The sequence below is a fragment of the Crocodylus siamensis genome, chromosome 15, assembly GCF_052110815.1.
Source record: "Crocodylus siamensis isolate JL-2025a chromosome 15, ASM5211081v1, whole genome shotgun sequence".
NCBI lineage: Eukaryota > Metazoa > Chordata > Crocodylia > Crocodylidae > Crocodylus > Crocodylus siamensis.
This window is the reverse complement of record NC_143409.1, coordinates 26,877,238-26,896,131: the sequence shown is the minus strand read 5'-3', so window position 1 is coordinate 26,896,131 and position 18,894 is coordinate 26,877,238.

Genomic DNA, 18,894 nt, shown 5'->3' with positions numbered 1-18,894 from the left:
CAAAACTCATGATGTAGGTGGGTGCTTGGGCAAGTCCTGCGTCTGTCTTGGGGCACAGGGGAGTGAAATCTAGTGCAGGCCTGGGTGCTGGGCCTGCCAGGCCACGAAGCCTACCAACTGTGTGTGGCTTGCTGAGGGAGTCTGTCATCCTGGGCCCTGCACCTCAAGCTGCTGACAGGCAAAACTTATGATGTGGGTGAGTGACATTGTGTGCGTGTTAAGGTACGCCCTTCCTGGCGCTGGGGCCTTTGCACAACATGGCAGCGTGTCCCAGTGAGGTCTCCACTTCCCCTACAGCCTCACACCCAGTCCTCCACTTTATGTGACAACAGGTACAATGACTTAGCTAGCTCAACATCAGTAGCATCAGCACCAAAGGCACCCACACAGAACTGTCACAGAGCCTGTCGTTTTATAAAGGAATTGACAGCAAGAAGTAAAGATGTTGTGTCACGTTGGACATAAGCCATCACACACCACGAATAACATCATATCTTGTGTTTTTATGTCTATATGTGTATTATGGGGGGGAAAAAAGGAGCACTTAAAAATGTATCTTTGGAAGCTTTAGGGTTGAAAACCTCTTTGTCAGGCTGAGACAGTACCTGCAGTTGGTCCTGGATGGAAGGAATAGTAAAGCAGAGGCTGGCCTGGCCCGCAATGCAAGCAATTTCGCCAGTCAGTGAAAATGGAAATGGAAGTGGAGATGGAGGTGTCAAGGGGGGAAGGGACACACTGGGGTGGGTAGGGGGGAAAGGGGGATGTAGCAGCACAGTGCAGAGGTGCCTGGGGTGTCAGCACTGGGTCCATCTGCAGGTGGAGCTTGGGGAACCCCGACAGCAGGAGGTTCACCTTTAGGAACACCAGCTGCTCCACCAAACCAGGATCCAAGCAGGTGCGGTGGGGTGTCACAACATCCCCAGCAACGCTAAACACCCTCTCGCTTGGAACACCGGTTGGTGGACAGGACAGGTGTTGCTGGGCAACTGTGGCCACATCCTGCCATGTCTGGCTGCGGTTTGCCCAGTAGGCCAAGGGGTTGTAGTCCAGTGGCTCCACATCCTCAGCAAGCTAGGTAGCCATCGAAGCCTCGGCACTACCTGCCTGAGGCTGGGGTCTGCTGCATTTGGACCCCAGCATTGAAGCCATGGCCATGGCCCACACTGGCAGTGGCTGGCATGGAGGAGACTGGCTGGTGCTGGCATGGGAAAGTGGATCCCCCTCTTCTACATCCCCTCGCCTCTGCACTTCAGCCTCCCTGACTTTGTTCACCAGCACCTTTGTCCAGTGATCGAGGGTTTGGGGGCTGCCAGTGCACATGCTCCCCACACATGCCTGCCATCATGTGGACCATACTGGACCACAAGGGATCCAGCCATCTCCTGGTGCCCTCCTTCAGCCACCTCACCAGTGTCTGCACATCTGGTAACAGCAGCCTGCTCCAGCCAGGAACATCGATCTCCTGGAACTTCTCCATTTGGTTTTCCAGTTCCCTCACTAGGGGGATCATCTGGCTGAGGGAGGCATCGCCAGCACTAAGGGTCTCAGTGGCCTCAAGGAAGGGCTTGAGGACCACCAAGATCTGGGAGATGTACCCCACTCAGCTCTGTTCAGGGGGCCACTGATCCCAATCTCCCCAAGCAAGGCCATCTCTTGGATGGCCTTCTGTTGCTCCACCAACCTTTCAAGCATAAGGTATGTGGAGTTCTACCGAGTCTCCACATCCTGCGTGATTTTGTGCTGCAGGATGCTCAGCTCTGTCTGTTTCTCCTGCTGCACCATGCCCCCCTTGATACTGCAGTGGAAGTAGCCTGCCACCTTCCTGCATTTCAAAATCAGCTGGCTTGCAGCAGTAGTGTTGGTGGTGTCATCACAGGCAGCCCTGTTCCCCTTTAAGTCATCCTTCACTATTAGGTGCAGTCTGTGTGCCACACAGCGAATGACAACAAAGTTGGCATCATGGACAGCCTTCACCATATTGGCCCTGTTGTCAGTGACCATAAACCCATGGGTGAGCTCGGCCTGCCCAACAAGCTGCCCCTGCACCACGCGGTTCATGGCCCCCATGATCTCCCTGGCCGTGTGGGACCCATCCAGCACCTTGGCTTGCAGGAGAGGACACCACCGCCCTGCTAAAGGTGATGCATGCGGGCACTTTGTAAAATGGGGCTAGAAGTGCTACGAACTGCCTGAACCCTGGCTGCTTAACTAGGGAGAAGGGCTGGCTATCCAGAGCAAGCATCTCCCCCATGCTCTGGGTGATCTCACTCACCTTGGGAACGTGCCCCCCTTTCTCCCACTGGCCCAGGGTGGCCTGCCTCTGCTTTGAGGGGAAGGGGGCTTTGGAGTGAGTGGAGGACTTCCCTTTCAGCACACTCGCACTGGTGCCAGGCTGAGCAGGAAGAAGGGCAAGGGGGTGCTGCTTCCTCGGATGCAGCAGCATCGCCGTAGTGGAAAAGTGTCTCAAGTCCTTGACACGGCTCGTGCCTTCAGCAGTGCTGGCAGATGGCAAACCTGAGATCATCTGCCACCTCAAAATGCTCCCACACTACACTACTCCCCCAGTTCTGGGTTGAGGGTGAGGATCCTGCCTTTTCCCACTCCTCAGCAGGCTGAGGCTCAACAGCAGGAGGAGCTGCCTCAGCTGAGCTACTGACCTCCACAACCTCAGCCTCCTCCAAGGTGCTGCTTTCCGGAGAAGACCTGGGTCTAGGGGAAACTTGAGGGGTGTGGAGCACAAACTCTGATTCCCCTTCAGTCCCCAGAATTGCTTGAGCCAGCATGCTTCAGCTCCATCTCCAGCTCCTCCTCTGGCAGTGGGAGGCTCATGCTGAGAGCTGAAATTGGGGTGGCCAAGGCAGTGCTTCCAATGCTGGTGCCCGCTTCTCAACTGAGTGGAGGTGGTGCAGGTGCAGACACTGCTCCCACCTCATGGCTTCCACTGGCAGCACAGATGTCATGGCTGCTTGGGAAGCAAATCCATATGTGTTTGGGAGAGGGGGGGCTTGCAGCTGTAGCTCTCCCCCTCTCCCTCCCCTGCCAGAAGACCTAGCACCTGCCTTTCCAGCATGCTTCTTCTTGATCTTTCCTGTGCTGCAAAAGATCTGTGTGTGTGTGTATTGTGCATTTTATTCCCTCTGTTGCGTGTGTGCACTGGCCTCTTCTTTGATTGTTTGCTTCAGTGTTAAGGGTTATATAAAAATTGTGTGCTATCTGTCTGTCTTCTCCTATGAATATCTGATTTTTCTCTATGTTGTCTCTGAGTGTCTGTATGTGTGCATGCATGCGAGTAATATATGTGCCTCCCTGCACAGCAATGGATCACACTGGCAGGGAAAACACAGCTTTCTTTTTTCAAAGTTTCCACACGAAAAAAAGAGCAAATACTATTCAATTCATTTCTTTGAATTTATAATACTAATAGTAATTGAATAGCTAAGCTAAGCTAAGCTAAGCTAAGCTAAATCCTACCCAATCCTTTGTAACAAGAAAAAGAAGCAGGCAAGTTCAACTAATACTGAGTACAGCCAGCAAGCTGCAATGCCTCAGTCTGAGCGTTCCTCTCTCACACAGTTACTGACAGGGAACAAGCTGGAAAAGGCACAGAATGCCTCCAAACAGAAGCTTTTATGCTGTTTCTAGTCCCACCGCGCAGACGTTGTCATTGGAAAGGCAGCCAGGGAGAAATCCTTCTCACTGGCCACCTACAGATGTAGGTCTTCCCCCCTGCTACCCCTCTTCTAACTTTCAGTTAAGCTGTCTGAAGCATTTCCAAAGCGCTTTGGACACTCCAAACTGCTTCGGGCAGCTTAACTGAGCCCACGCTTCAATCTGGACATGCTGCTTTGGACACTTAAGCGTCTGAAGCAGCACCGGATCTGAAGCCTTGCACATCCCTAATGTCCAGCCCTCAAGACTGCTACCAGATTGTTTCAAGGATAAAAATAAGTATCAGATAAACTTAAGGGGCACCCCCTCCTGCCTCAGCTTCTGGGTCCGGTCTCCTGGCAACAGGTGCAGGGGATAGTTGCACGTGGTCGTGGTGGTGGTGGTGACAGTGCAGCAGCTGGAGGTGGACAAGCAAAGTGCACCCACATGCGGTGAGCTGGAGGGCTAGTGCGGCAACTGGGGCTCACGCCCCTGGAGGGACACAAAGTACAGTGAGTTCTCATAATGGGCTGAGTGGAGGCCAGGGATACAGCACCAGGCAGCTGTGAGGGGAGGCTGCTGCTGGAGTGCAAGGGGGAAGCATGTCCAGCTGGCCCACTACAACTTTCTGGATGTGATCCAGAGCTACCCAACACCTTTAAAGCTGTCAGACAAGGGATAGAGCAAGAACGGGGGAAGGGAATCACACATTTGTGCCCCAAGCACTCCCACCTACCTCTAACTCAGGTGCTGAAGTTGCTCGGTCCAGAACACCTGGTCTGCCAGCAGGTAAGCAGCAGAGGCAAAGCTTTCCACCAGCCAGCAGGGTGAGTTTGGGGAGTGCCACTCCTAGCCAGATTCTCCACTGCTCTGGCTCTTGAAGCAGACGGCTCAAGATGAGTGGGGCAGGGGCAGGGGCTCAGAGAGGCTAATCCTTACTGCCCACATCCTGGAAGAGGATGCACATGGAGGTCCCCATTATTTTAAACAGTGACATTTTGTGCCAATTTCTGAAGTGTGTGTACCTGGATTTCCCCACAAAGTACCTAGCACTAGCTCAGGCCTCATTATAGCCCCCACTTCCTTGCTTGCCCAGCTTGAGAACCCTGTGGGATGTCTGAGGTCAGCACTGTAGTCTAATATTATGCTTATTCATGCATATTTTCCAGTTTTTTAAAAATGTGTTTCCAGTCTTATTATTTTTATGTACTGTAGTTAGTTAATTTGTTTTTGAAATGGGGCAGTGCTACATACAGAAAAGTTATGGAGGAGAACTTGAGCCTAAAAAGGCTGAGAAGCACTGGTCTAGTTCCTAGATCATGAATGCCTTTACATGGGAAATAGGTACAGTGCTGTTCAGACTGAGGCAGCTCTGGCCATGTGCAGAAGCACAGTTCTAAGGCACATCTGCACAAGACATTTACTGCAATGGACTAATTAGCTCTCCAGTAAACATCTCAGTGGGCATGAGATGAGATGCTAACTGCACAGTAGCCTAATAACACTGCAGAGCAGCGTACTGGACAAAAACTGTACTACTATGCTACTACGCAGTAAGCATCACTAAAAACCCATGCACCAGTGTTAGTGCTCAGGAGTTGAGTTACTGCACATTCATTTAGTACTTAGCTATTAAAGTACTAAACTTAATGCATTGTAACTATGGCGCATTAATAAACATGTAGGCGTGCCCAGTATCTACATGTACAGCGCTATTAGGCTGGAGTAAACTAAAAAACTCTGCAGCCTAGTACTTGCTGTCCCGGAGGATTTTTTTACTCCACAGGAGCCACACATGTAGGTGCTAACCTGACTGGCTGAGGCATGAGGGTGCTCCAGTCAGGTGCTCTGATTCAGCTCAACAAGCTGTGATCCCAGACACACGTCCAAATGGTGCACCCAGGAGCGATAAACTCCAGCACATGGTAAGTGCCAGAATTTATTGGTTCAAATTAATTGCACATGCAGATATCTAAAGAACTCTAAAGTCAAACAGGGAGGCCCCAGTAAGTTTAGGCACCTCAAGAATTAGGCAACAGCTGAGAAGGAGGTTTTTTAATCATAGTTTTGGATTTAAGATTCCCAAGTCTAGATTCTGGTTCTCAAGTTGCCTGTTTTAGGCTCTATTTGCACCTATATATGAGCAGTGAGGCTGCTCCAGCATGCTGCAATTACAGTATGCTGTTGCAGGCTCAGCTCAATTAGTTGAGTCTGCTGGAAAGTGATAATTACCAATGGTGATGCGTAGGGGGTGCACATGCACCCCCTGAGAGTGCCGGTGCACCCCCTGACAGGCCGCACTCCCCACTCAGGTGACGGGCAGGGGCGCAGGCATGAGTGGCGGTGCCCCCGCTGTGAGCGCCAGCCAGAGTGTGGGAGTGCCGCAGACACTTGTGGGCCAATGCAATTGGCTGTGAGGGGACCCCTTCCCTGGTCACTAAATGGTCGTTGGGGGGAGGGCACATGCCCCCCCCCCGCCCCAAATAAGGCAGCACCAGGCACTCACGGCAATTACCGTGCTCCAGCATCTCATGTATTAGTGTCTCAGCTCTTAAAAATGGTGGTAGGGGCACTTTAACTAAAGCTTGTCAAACAATCTTCAGTTAAAGTGACCCTGCCACCAATTTTAAGCACGGGGATGCTGATACATGAACTAACTCCAAGCATTTTAATTAGAGTTGCTCTCAGAGCTGCTCTAATTAAAGGCCCCTCCCCACCCCAACTCCGGAACACATGTTCTTGTCTAGTAGGGCTGTGTGAAGCTTTGGTCCCTGATTCAATTCAGCGGAGATTCGGTCCAATTCAGTGGCTGAATCTCCAAATCAAATCAGAGGACCCTTTAATCTCTCCTAATTAAACCAGAACCCTCCTATTTGATTTGGAGATTCAGAGAGATTTGGTGATTTGGACATAGACGTAGCTTTAAATGTTTTTTTCTACATACCTCTACATAGCAGGCAGGTCCAGTGCTGGGGCACATGGAGCGTCCCACAGAAGTGCGGGGGGCTCCCCTACATTCTCGGCAGCACTTCAGTTGACTTCCTGGTCTGCCGGGGAGCATGCAGGGGGGCACCCCATGCCCTCCCCTCCTCCCCCCTAGCCCAGTGGCTGGTGCCTCTTGGGTCTGGGGGGCACTCGGGGCCCCCCTGCAGCCTATCGCCGAGCCGGGGGGGGACACTGGGGGCCCCCCAGCATGCTTGCCAGTAGATTTCCGGTCCACTTCCAGGTTTGCTGCCGTGCACATGGAGGTCCCCCCTGCACTCCTGTGGGATGCTCCATCTGCCCCAGCATCGCACCGTTCATGAGCTGCACCTGGTACCTCAACATATATAGAAAAAACATTTAAAGCTGTGTCTATGTCCGAATCAGTGTTGAATCTTCAGGTTTGGATTCAGCTGAATCGAATCGGGGACAGTGATCCAAATCAACTGATCAAATCTCTACCCCCCATTCAGGCTGAATCTGAATTGAATAGGTCCCATTTTGCACACCCCTATTGTCTAGTGTGTGCCATGTAGTTCATAATAATAGAAAGTCTCACGTTTGTGCAGCACAGGTTTCAGAAAAAATATTGTATTTTGTGAGATACAATTATGTACCTTAAAGACTTTCATAATGTGTAGCCAGGGAGCAGAATTAAAGTTGCATGGAATTGTAGTGCTTCTTGACTTCAAGAACAGTAAGAAAGTAAATTACATTGCTCTAATTTTCCTTTTTCCAAACTATCAAAGGTTTACTTCTGCATGGAGAGTCACCTCCAGTTCCTCATCCTGAGGATAGCATTGAACAGCATCTGCAGATTTGGAATCCAACAGGGGATAGGATTACACATGCTTTTGGAGCCTCAGCATGGTAGAAATAAGCTGGGGGGGGGGGTCTCTCGTCATCCTTTTCCCCATGCTCGCAGCAATTACCTGAGACTATAGCTTAGAGTTGTACAGGTTATAAAGTTAAAGATGATCACAGAGTTTATCCACATTGTCATGTGTTTATGGTTAAATGAGTTATTTTGTGTTGGTGATATGCATTTAAAAACAAAATGTTTGGTTCTGAATTATCTGGTGTTATGCATGTCAGTAAATCCAGTTCCACAGTGGCTTTAATGAGATGCAAGATGATTTTACCCACTAACAAAAATATGACATAAGATGGGTACACCTACCAAATCCTTCTGCTGATATCCCATGATACTTTGGAGATCATTTATGCCAACCTGCCCTTCTATTGTTCTCTATTTACCCTCTACTGCTCCAATGTCATCCTGAAGTGCTGGTATGCAGCCAGAGGCCATCCTATGCAATTTTGGTTCAGAATAAGTTTGCATATATGTGATATTCATAATTATTGAGCATTCATGTTTCAGTGTGGTCTTGTGTAGAGTTCCTGGACTTCACTGCTAAGAAAGAGTGTATGTACAGACACACCTGAATTCTAGCCACTCAAGTGCAGATGTTCAGGCAACTATCCCAATCGGTGAAGGAGAGGGGGTACACCTGGAACCTGAGCTCATGCACGCTAAGGGAGAAGGCCTCCAATTGTGCTCTGAGATTTGTTAGGACAATAAGAGGATCCCTTGGAGAACATGTAAGGTCTACAGCTACTATGAAGAAGCTGTATTAGAAATCCAGTCCTCAATCATTCCATTTTGTGGCTACCATTTATAACTTCTCTAGCAATGTGAACCAAGAAGAGATTGGCCCAAGAGTAATGTTTTAATTTGTTCCAGAGACTACATGGCAATGCAGCTCCCTCAGCACTGCCCATATGGCTTATGGTTTCTTTCCAGTCCTGCACACTCTCTGGGGACACCATCTTGGCCCATGGATAGTGCCTCAATTTGTTCATTCCTTTTTTTTTTTTTTTTTAAATAGAGCCCATCTCCAACTTGGATATACTTCAAGGTGCCAGTGTCCAAAATAAGGGACAACCCATAGAGATACATGTGCAATTATTAGGTTGCCTCTTCCACCTTTCCGACATCAGCAACCTGCAGAAGCAAACCTCTGGTTAAATCATAAGAGAATGTTGCAGTCTGGATGCGCTGCTTGAGCAACAGCTGTTGTAGAATCCTTAAGAATGATACACAAAGCCTGCGCTACATTGCCAGTCCATACATGACAAGTTCTTAACTTTGTACAAATGTTCTTTACACTTCCTCTGGGGAAAATCAGAGAAAACTGCACCACTAGGAAACTGAAAGGGGACATCTGAACCAGGCCTTCATACATATGCTCCTGGTCACCTTTGTGTCCCAGAGGACAGACAAGTTTGGAGGCTAGATTATGGCCAGCCTACATAGGGAGGAGGCAATTCAGAACTGAGAGAGAAATTATAATGCTATCAATTGTGTATGCCCACGTGTAGACATTTTAAAAGGCTAGATCTTCTTTGTTCAAGAAAAAAAGTCCCATTACTTGGCAAAGGGTGAAGCAAGCTGGGGAAAAAAGAAACGTTCTTTGATTAGACGTTTTCAAATGGAACAATAGTCCTGTAGGATCCACAAGTAATTACAGATTTGTAAATTGAGGCAAAGATCATTTTCGGTTACTGCAATGTTCAATCAAAAAAGAAATTGATATGAAGTTATAACAAACCATCACTGATGATAGGGAATTGTGGCACAACTGATCATGTTGTTCTATTTTCCATTATACAAATAGTATAATAAGTTACGCTACTTTAAGGCTATGCTAATGCTTTGTTCCCCATGTGTCTGTGCAGGGGGGCTCCTAACCATTTCCTCCGTATTCACCCTTGCTAATCCAGAAACACAACAGTGAACCTGCTCCAGAGAGACCCCCCTTCAGGTCTGAGACCAGCATCACTGCCACATTTCTAGGTCTGGTGCAGCAAGCAGGAGGACAGGCATGCTCAGGAGTGTTCCCTCATGACTTGTCAGGGACCCTGGGTAGTTGTACCTTGAGCTTACTCTGCACACTTCTGCTGAGGTTCTCAAAGCACTTTATAAACATTAATAATGGAGCCCTTCCTAAGTTACTATTAGATACGCAGTAACAACATATTGTACTGAATTATTTCTTGTAAAAGAGATCAGAAACACCAACATGGATTAGTCATGCAAAGCCTCATTTGGGGAGGGGTTGAGCACATAAAATTCTTATCGAAGTGAGTTAGGTAATGGCTGTGGTAATACAGGGGAGATCTATGTGCATCTGGACACAAATATCTGTGCACTTTCCCCCACTATTTTTGTAGGGCTCCGAGCCAGCACACTGTACTTGGAAGATAAGGTGTGCAGGATCAGGCACATAGGCCAGGTACAGATGTTACATTTTTACCAATTTATGTGATCGAAACTGGTTTATACACAAGAGAAGAGAAGTTTGGTACTCAAAACCTGTCTATACCCATAACAGAACAGAAATTCAGTTAACATAGATAGATTTAAAAATGACAGAGGCCAGTCTAAGATTTGTTCCTCCATCACCAAAGGACAAATGTGTGGTCTGTTTGCTACTGTCTAAACTACACCACTTACACAACACCTTGTAACTTAGATTGATTCTGCCTCGGGCTTTTTGAATGTCTGTCTGCCCTTATTTCTCACTGGAAACAGTACAATACACAAAAGATGGGTAGAGTATGTGAAAGAACTGTATAATTACAATATCAAAACAGGCCCAGAAGTAATAAGTCAGCTAGAGAAAGGAGGATCTGGAACTGTACAAGAATAAGATAAAAGCTTAGACCTCACAAGAGAAGTAGAAAAAGCTAATCAGAAGCATGAAAAAGGGAAAAGCAACTGGCTTGGACAATATACCTGCAGAACTATTAAAAACAGGGAACAAGACAATTGACATACTGCACAAAATCTGCAATATGATATGGAAAAGGAAAACCAGGCCAACGCAGTGGACAAAATCAATAATAATCCCTATCCCAAAAAAAGGGAAATCTATACCAATGTACCAACTAGTGCACCATTTGCCTCATCAGTCATCCAAGTAACATGCTTAGAATAATATTAAACAGGCTCAAGCTACAGGTAGAGACTATATTAGCAGAAGAACAAGCTGGATTTAGGTCTGGAAGAAGCACCACAGAACAAATCTTCGACCGCAGAATCATGTGCAAAAAATACCATGACCACCAAAAAGAACTCCATCATAATTTCATAGACTTTAAAAAAGCTTTTGACAGAGTGTGGTGAAGGGCACTTTGGCTGACGATGAAGAAGCATAACATCAGTCCTACATTGATAAGTCTTACAGAAGAACCCTACAACAATAAAAGTAGAGGCATCTTATTTGACAAGAACATCGTGGAGTGGTTTGCAACATCAGTAAGAGTACGCCAAGGTTGTTTTCTCTCACCATGTTTGTTTCATTAATACTGTTATCTGGTTAATTAATTAATACTGGGAACAAATCATGTTAGATGCTGTAATGGGGCGGCATCCTAGGGGTGGCCATGATCTCCCCTAGTGCCCCCTTTCCATGCCAAGTTTGCCTCAAAAGCACCCTCAAGTCTCGCCCGCCACATCTTTGATGTTATTGTATAATAGGGAGGCTGCCTATCCGTCCTCTTGGACACGGTTTTCTGTTGTACCCTGGCCCCGTTCAGTAATGGGTGTCTTGGTGCACCCCAGCCTTGTGGGCAATGCGTGGCTCCAACCAGCCCTTTACCACACCCCAAGCCTCGCTAATGTAACGGACATTGTTTGGGCTCTCTGCGTCTTCTCTGGCACTTGGGCTCTTCGCAGCCCTCATCCCACACTCAGGCTCTCTGCAGCTCAGTCTCTCTCTCTCTCTGCCCCCTCTGGGGCTTCTCGCTGCCCCCTCTCTGGGGCTGAGGTTCCCACGCCGCTGTGGGTCCCCTATGAGACCTCCTCCAACCCTTAATAGCCTCACCCAAGCCTCCAGTGTAAACAGCAAACACAAAACATAAGCCCTGGGCTATAACATAAGTTCTAGCCACTTTGTTGTAACATCATTAGAGCACCCCAAGGGTGCTGTATCTCCCCCCCCCCCAGTATCAGCCTGCTTGTACAGTCCAGCCTCTCTTCACTTACTTAGGCAGAGCTCCTTCCCCTCTCAGGCTTGTGATTTATATAGGCACCAGGCCCTGCCCCTTCCAGTCAGCTGACCAGGCAGGTGAGAGTCACTACCCTCATTAACCGGTTCCCGGCAACTGGCACCTGGGCCCTTATCCCTGCTCTCAAAGCAGCAGGCACCTTAGTGCCCTGCTACAGATGCCTTAGAGAACTTTGCTGGAACAGTTTTAATTAGAGGATGAAAAATTAACTACCTTTGTTTTACTGATGATGACATTGATCTAATAGCTGTAACTGCAAAAGTGCTTAAGGAAATAACAGAAAGGGCACCCCCAGAAAAGCACGCACATTCTTTTCTCCAGGGACAAATAGCAATGGCACATAGTTGTGCCGCTGCTGCTTGTCCCTGGGGAATACCTGTGCACGTGCACTCTCGCATAAAGCAAGTTACCGGGTGGGGCAGGAGTTACTGGGTCCAGCACCTGGAGTCCTGGGGGCTTCCCGGGGCTCCAGCAGTGGTGATCCAGCAGCAGGGAGCCTGTCTGGCAGCTGGAGTGTGGCTCTGGCTGGCCAGGCTCCAGTTTCAGGTTGTGCATGCTGCCACCAGATGGGCTGCCTGGCTTTTTTCTGGCATGGCTTTTTCTGACACTGGGATCTTCCAGTGTCAAATCCCACCCCCCAACCCCGCAAATATACAGCATGGGGAATGCCTGCATATGCAGTGTATGCAGTGTGCAGTATGCAGCACTGCAGACCTACATCCAGGCTTGTCTAGACATACCCAAAGGCTGCATAAGGCTACAAAGAGATATGGAATGGAAATTAGTGCAGAAAAGAGTAAAGTAATGATAACATAAGCCAATAGCAATGATGATGCATCAGTAAAAATTGGTAATGAGAAGCCATAAAAAGTAACACACTTTAAATACCTTGGAGCAACCATCACAGAAGATGCTACATCAGAAAAAGAAGTAAAAACAAGAATAGCCAGTCATTGGACAACTAGCAAAGCTAAAGAAAATCTGGACTAGCAGCAACAAACAACATAATGAAAGCTGCAGCTACTGTATGCTGTTATCATGTCAACTACTCTTTATGGCTTTGAGACCTGCACATTCACTAGGGTGCTAGAAAAGTAAATTGAGACCTTTGAAATGTGGTGCTTCAGAAGACTTTTATGCATACCCTACACTGCACATAGAACAAATTAATCTGCAAAAGGTCAAATCAGGCAAGAAGTTGGCACATAGGAACCCCAACTCAAAATCACAGAAAGAAGAACGATGCAGTGGTTTGGACATGTAACAAGAAGGCCTGTTACCCTCACCAACCGGATCCTGCAGCGTGCTGTGGATAGTCAAAGCAGAAGAGGAAGACCTAGAACAGGCTGGACCACCAACATCAAAGACTGGACAGGATTAAAACTGATTCTACAAAGACGGGGAAGAGCGGAGGAAAATTATTGCTACATCAAAGGTTCCCCAATGGTTGGTGCAGCCTCAGGACTGACTGCCTGACCTAGCCTTAGTAATTATTTTTGAGCAACACACAGGCTAATAATAATAATTACAACCAAGATTCTAAAAGGATGACTTTCAGTGCCTCGTTTGTAATATCTCAAAGGGGCAGGTTTATCAGGAAGTCTCAGAGGTGGGGAAAAAGAGAGTCAAGTGATCTAGAAGTTCTCAGTCTACCAAAAACAATTTGTTTGGGGGTAGCCTGGGAAGATTTTACTATTGGCTGCAAAAGTGCTTAAGGAAATAACAGAAAGGACACCCCCAGAAAAGCTGTTAATTCTATGAAGCTGTGCTTGTCTGTTCCTCTGTGTTATGTTTGTTTATGTATTGTACATATACCCAGAGCACTGGGTACTTTTAACAATAAATTAAATCTATAGATACAGAAGCATTTAGATGCATGAAGTATGGTTTCATCTATTTCTGATACATGACTGCCTCAAGGGTAGATAGTTGCATTTGGGGGTTTTTTTCAAGTTCTCAGGGCTGCTAGTTTGTTATATCCCAAAGGTGGAACCTGCAGTGACACAACACCCAGTTTCACCATCTTGGAATTGTTTCAGTACTGATTCAGCAGGAAGCAGCAGTACTTGTTGATAGAAGCCAGCCATTTATGTTTTGCCAGTATTTTTCAACCAGATATTAATTCCCATAATTGCGCACCAAAAATTAGTAGACAGAGAGTTCATCTTATAAGTGTCATTTTAAAAAAATGCATCACAGGAACAGCAGCAAGGGTGGGACTCATGGTTGCCATGTAACTCAGCTGATTAAGACAGAATAGAAAACAGACACGCCCACATATATGGTGAAGCACCTGGACTTGACCTTTGGTCTCCTCCCTGGATGTGATAACAAAGGGCAATCAAATCTAAAAGGCTGTATATTCAATATTTCTCTTGTTGTGGGCCATTAGGAAGAAGCAGAAGAGCTGAAGAGTGTGTCTTTTGGAAGTGACAGTGAGGATGAAGGTTTACTGTACATGTATACACAATGATTTTTCTTTTTATGGTACAAGGCTAAAAGAAGGCTTTTTTTTATTAACCTCTTGGAAAGATGACTTCGTAGGAAACACTTGGAATTCTGGATCAGTTTCCTTCCAGTTTTTGCTTTCTCATAATGAGCTAGAGCCTCAGATAGTCTGAAAGCTAGCCTTGTTCTACTGCAGTCATTGGACCTGGACCAACTGAGAATCTGACTCTCTGCTGTGTCAAAACCTAGGTACAACTCCCTGATCCTTCATTGCTTGGCTGTGTCTGGAGTAGGATGAAGGGTCCTACTCTAGCTTTCATACCTGAGGGCATTTATGGCTCAGGTAGCATCAACTCCCAACACAACTTCAGCTCATCCTTTACAGCAGAGAAAAAAAGGCAGCATATTTGAACTGTGTAAGCAAATTGCCCTTAGCCAAAGAGAGAACTTGGCCCATTGTCTGCAGCATATAAAAAGAAGACAAACTGTTCATCAAAAGAAAGGAGGAAGAAACTTGTTATAAGATAAATTATATTTACCTGCATGTGATTAATATTAGGGAAGTTGTACCAAGAATAGGTATGTCCCACAAGCCCTCCACAGAAAAACTCACTCAGACCACACAAACAGAAGGCATTCCATGCAGCCAGTAGGATTCCATCTACATGAACAACAAAGGAAGTTCCTCATCAGGACCCAAGACCAAGAGTTTCTATACCTTCCTCCACAGATGAATAATGGTCATAACAGAAAGAGGAACATGGTACATAAGTTAACCTCTGGCCATTACAGAAGGCACTATATTATTTAGCTTCCTTGGGGTGAAGTAATAAGAGAGCAATTCACCCATGAATTATTTGAGTTCTGATAAATAATAAGCAGAAACAGAGAAACTTTCCCCAGAAGCACTTTTTAACTGCAAGGTGTTCATCTAAAGATGGATGGATTGTTTTCTCTATATAACAGAGTTTGGAATTTATATTTAGTACCGATGCAGAGAAAAATAGATACAAGTGCTGTCAAGATGTGGAGCTATACCAGGGGCTTCATTTTAACCCATTACAGAAATGGGCCTCCCAAGTTTGGATCCAGGGTTCTGGCCTCCCTCTGAATATTTTCAAAATATATGTTTTAGTGCAATTGAATCTGAAGCATGGTTGCAGGGGATAACTAAATTGTCTGTGTGATCCACTAGTAGTTAAATTGGAATGGGTAAATAAGTTATATAGAGAAATACACCAGGAAGTAAATGGAGTCCCACACCCAAATATATTAAAACTCTGCCATATGCTTTATCTGTAAATCTGGACAGCCACTCCCTGGATATCCAGTAATCAGCCCTGGTTCTCTATTGACTCAGCACATGGAGTATTTTTCCCTCACTTGCTTGCATAGCTTTCAGATCTACAGTGTATCATCCATTTTGCAGAAATGTAATTACAGGTAGCATTAATCCTAACTTCTGACTTCAGGAAACAGAACTTGAGATTCAGGTATCCATTTTCAAGGTGTATCCCACAATTTGAAAAGGGCCAAAACATCACTCATCAAACCAGTATGGCAGGATTTCCTAACATAAACATGTGCCTGGGGAAGACATGAGATTCTGATAAGAAACAGACTTACCTAGTTAAAACATTACCTTTTGGGAATGATACAGGACTTACATACATAGGGCACATCTACACATGCAATTAATGTAATTAAATAAACTCCAGCACAGTTTGAAGCATGTTGAGCCAGGTCAGAACAGCCCTGGCTTCTCTGACCCAGTTCAACATGCTGCAGAGGGGCTGGCTGCCCCATTGTGGGATTAGTTGGCAGGCATCCCCCACACTGAAGCACCCTCATGCCCCAGCCAGCCCCATTAGTGTTTACATGTGTGTTGTGGTGCACTAAATCCCAGGATGTCATTCTCCCCTTGTACTCAGCCTTGGTGAGGCCGCAGCTGGAGTACCACGTCCCGTTTTGGGCTCCACAATTCAAAAAGGATGTGGAAAAGCTTGAGAGAGTCCAGAGGAGAGCCACGCGCATGATCAGAGGTCAGGAACACAGACCTTACAACGACAGGCTGAGAGCCATGGGACTCTTTAGCCTGGAAAAGCGCAGGCTCAGGGGTGATCTGATGGCCACCTATAAGTTTATCAGGGGTGGCCACCAGGATCTGGGAGAACGTTTGTTCACCAGAGCGCCCCAAGGGATGACAAGATTGAATGGTCATAAACTACTGTGAGACCATTTCACGTTAGACATAAGGAAGAATTTCGTTACTGTCCAAGCCCCCAAGGTCTGGAACTGCCTGCCAGCGGAGGTGGTTCAAGCACCTACACTGAACACCTTCAATAGCAAATTGGATGCTTATCTTGCTGGGATCCTATGACCCCAGCTGACTTCCTGCCCTTTGTGCAGGGGGCTGGACTCAATGATCTTCCAAGGTCCCTTCCAGCCCTAATGTCTATGAAATCTATGAAATAACACTGCTGCAGGATAATACTTGTATTTACAAGTACTAACCTACAGCAGAGTTTATTAGTTTACTTCTTCCTAATAGGGACACACGTGTAGGTGCTGAGATTTTGCTGCAGAGCTAATTATGCAACTCCATAATAAATGTCTCATGTAGATGCACCCACAGGGTAACAGACTGCTTTGGTGTTTCTGAAATGCATAATTTTTCTATTCCAGAAGAAAAGGTTACAATCAATTTTTCCATACAGAGAAGGCTACAATAAGCAGTAGGGATTTATATAAAGCACTTTGAAATCCTTTGACTTAAATGGGTTTTTGATCAGTTTCTTTTACAGACATTCAGCAGACATGCAGAATTTAATCCTTGTTTCCCCTTTTCCCCTCCTCTGCCCACCCCTGCACTCCTCCTCCCCACCCCACCCCACCAGCTTTTCCTTCCACCTTACATGCCAGAACATTATTATAATCCAATCATGGATTGAATAAGCCTGCAAGCAAATGTTCTGTATCTAAATGAAACAAAGAACAATGTAAACATTTGGAACAGCCCAACATGGCAGACAGGACAGTCAACATAACCATATCCAGTTATATCTTTTTTAAAAGTCAGGCTTCAAGCTTTGGAGAAACCCACTCATTTCTTACTACTTCTCTCACTTTTTTCTACTCCCTCTCTCATTCCACTTGAGCCTTCAATTCAGTCCCTCAGTATCACAGTCCAAGTCTCCTGTTTGTAGCCATCCACTCTGCCTCTTATCCTTTAACCTGTTTCTACTTATGACATCCCATTATATTGTAGCATCTTGTTAAAAAGCTATCTTCAAATTAAAAACTTATGCTTTAAAAAGTATCAGAAATAAGAACTAGGCTAAAGAAAACATCTATGACTAAATAGGAAATCAAGTTCCAAAAAACTGTATGGGTGCGTCAACACATGCAAGCACTTGCACTTGCAGCAGCTCAAATAGAAGTGGTGTAAATTTGAGCCAGGGCTTTTCGGCTCAGCGCACATGCTCAGACATGCACTTTGTTGAGGAGCAAATTGTGCCACTTGGGGCAAAACAACCCTGCCTGGCTCCTCCTATATCTGCAGCCAGGGATAGCTAGAGCTTGGGGCCAGCACCTGACCTGTCCTGGCCCCATCCATACAAAAAGTTGCCTTGACAAGCAGCTCAGGGCTATTCGCTCTCAGGAGCTTCTGGGGCCCAGCTAATTAGTACCTGGGGACACTACTCCTTGTGCCAGCTGAAGCAGCCCTGAGAGTTCCCTGCACCCTCTACCCACTGCAGCAGTCTGGCAGTGGGGGCTGCTGCCTGGCTGTGACCTGCTGCGCAGCTGCCAGTGGGCTGTGGCTACAGAATTGGCCTCTGTGTGGCACTGCCATGTGTGCCCGTGCCCAGCTATCTGGATAGCTATTGCCTGGAAGATGTCTCAGGAGTGGTGGCCTGCTTTGAACTGTCAAAGAATGTCCTCCCGGCCCCAATTGGCCACAGCCAGCTGGGTCCAAGGTGCCAGCTCTGAGCAGGCAGGGCTCTGCCACTGGCCTCCCTAGCAGGAATTCTGGTGTTCCCTATTGGAAAACTGGAAAATCCCTGATAAAAAAAAATCCCACTCTGTAAAATACCCCAAAATCCATTTTCCTCCACAATTAAAACAAAAGACCACTATTAAGAGAGAGAGAGCAGGGGTCGGAGGGTTGGGGAGTGGGGCCAGGCAGAGCAGGGGTTGGAGGGGGCTTGGTGGGGTGGGGCCGGGCAGAACAGGGGTCGTGGGGCAGGCGGGGGCTGGGGGAGTGGGCAAAGCCACCAGAGATCCCCCCCATAGTCCCCTCCCCACTCTCCTCTGACCCCTTACTTATGGCACTGGAGCCCTGGTGCTGTGCTGTCTGGCAGCCCATGCGTTCAGCACCAGGGCTAGGGCCAACCTTTGGGACCATGCCCTACCCCACTCTTTTAAACTTCAGTTTTTTTAGACCCCTGGATATCCACAGGTCTAATTTTCTCCCCATGCTGCAAGTTTGCAGTGCAGGGAACATTTTTTCATTCCCACATGTGCCTCTTACCCCATCTCAAAGGGGTTTGAGATGGGGCAAGAGACATGTGCGTGCTTGTCCTATGTTTCCTTTACTTTCTTTACCTTCTGTTGTAATTTCTCTTTCCTACAATAAGTCCACCATGTTCAAATATTAAGTTGTTAAGATAAATTGGATTTCTTGAGGTATTTTTTTGACCTGTATAGCACTGTGGATACCTAGAGAACTGTTAATAGAGTATC